This window comes from Aplysia californica, unplaced genomic scaffold (assembly GCF_000002075.1).
Source record: "Aplysia californica isolate F4 #8 unplaced genomic scaffold, AplCal3.0 scaffold00031, whole genome shotgun sequence".
Lineage (NCBI taxonomy): Eukaryota > Metazoa > Mollusca > Gastropoda > Aplysiida > Aplysiidae > Aplysia > Aplysia californica.
The window spans coordinates 1,740,324-1,742,117 of record NW_004797301.1 but is presented as its reverse complement, the minus strand read 5'-3'; the positions used below and the strand labels follow the sequence as shown (position 1 = coordinate 1,742,117).

Sequence of the window (1,794 nt, the reverse complement as noted above, 5' to 3'; positions counted from 1 at the left end):
GGGGGGTAAGGGAGGAGGGGTTTGAGAGACAGAGAGAAAGAGGAAGAGAGGAAGATCACAGAGCTTCGCACAGCTGTCAACTACATCGTCAAGCGCGACTGTCATGTCATGACGCACTTAAATTATGCTATTTCTGCTCATCCTTGGCCCAGGTCACGTGAGCTAACCCCTCGTCGTTTCTGCCTGGACAGGACATGACCCCCAGGCGGGGGGCTGTGAAATGTTTATCTCCCCTTTCGGATTTTCCGTTCAGGTTTTTCTGTTATCTTTCGAACTTTGAAAGTGTATATATACCCTCAGAGCAGGTCTCATAGGCATACAGATCGAGAGAGACCGAGAGACCAAGAGAAAGACGTCCCCACGACTGTACAGCCATCATCCTGACAGGTATGTGTGTGAGTGTGAGTGTGTGCACAGTTGATTAACAAGGAAAGAAATAAAACAGTTTAATGGAAAAAAGTTTCAATAACTGAAAATAGATGGATAGATGGATAGAGAGAGAAAGATAGAGAGATAGAGATATAGATAGAACGATAGATTAGTGGATAGATAGATAGATAGATAGATAGATAGAGAGATAGAGAGAGGGAGAGAGAGAGAAAGAGATAGGGACATAGAGAAGAGAGAGAGAGATAGGGATAGAGAGAGAGAGAGACAGACAGAAGGGAGAGGGGGGAGAGAAAGAGAGAGAAAGAGAGAGAAAGTGAGAAAGAAAGAGAGAGAGAGAGAGAGAGAGAGAGAGAGAGAGAGAGAGAGAGAGAGAGAAAGAGAGAGAGAGAGAGACATGCCATGATCGCATAGCCTGCAGACGACAGGTAGATGTGTGTACGTTTGAATTACGTGTAGTGAAATGTTTAAATATTCCGTTTAAAGCCGTATGCTGAAGGCTAAGGGACAAGCAAAGGTGTAATATTCTTGAGTTGAGGTGGTAAATGTAGGATCCGAGAGAGACTGAGAGAGAGGCAGGGAGAGAGAGAGAGAGAGAGAGAGAGAGAGAGAGAGAGAGAGAGAGAAGGGGGATGGGAGGGAAGGAATGTGAGAGATTTAGACTGATAGAGAGAGAGAAAGTCAGATAGATTGATAGAGACAGTGTGAGAGGAAAGAAAAAGAGCTTGATAGATAGATAGACAAACTGATACATAATGTGACACAGAGAAAGAGAAAAAGAGAGAGAAAGGTAGATAGATACATAGATAGATAGATGGAGGAAGAAAGAGAGAGAGAGAGAGAGAGAGAGAGAGAGAGAGAGAGAGAGAAAGAGAGAGAGAGAGAGAAACAAAGAGAAAGAGAGTGTGTGTGAGAGAGCGAGAGGGAGGGAGCGAGAGAGAGCCTATCAAACCAACATTGGGACAATGAAAAAAGTAGGTGGTAGCCTCTAAATCTCCCAGCCATTTTTCCATTTGAGAATGCACACTCCCGCCAACGTTGACTAGCTAAAGGATATATGTGTAATTATAGCTTTAACAGTTAACCCTTGGGCGCACACATACTTCAGACAGAACGCGCTAACTTTACCCTTCCGCACACCAAAAGCCCACGCACAATTGTGAGTGAACCAGGTGACATGGCAATGATAATTTCAGTGAAAATGACAGTGACTAAAGTAATAGCAATAATGAAAGTAATAGCAATGAGAATGACAATGGCAATAATATTGACAGTAGTAATGGCAATAACAGTGACAATGACGATGACAATGAAAATGACAGTTACAGTGACAATGACGATGACAATGAAAATGACAGTTACAGTGACAATGACGATGACAATGAAAATGACAGTTACAGTGACAAT

The 1,794-nt window shown here is 43.0% G+C and overlaps 1 protein-coding gene across 1 annotated transcript in view; it reads left to right on the top strand.

Annotated features, from left to right (window-relative positions):
* The first annotated feature begins 186 nt into the window (after nucleotides 1–186).
* LOC101857089 overlaps nucleotides 187–1,794 on the top strand; it is a 6,875-nt gene continuing 5,267 nt past the window's right edge. Inside the window, exon 1 of the mRNA XM_005091525.3 lies at nucleotides 187–387. The gene's annotated coding sequence lies outside the window, so the exon portion shown is untranslated. The remainder of the gene's footprint in view (nucleotides 388–1,794) is intronic.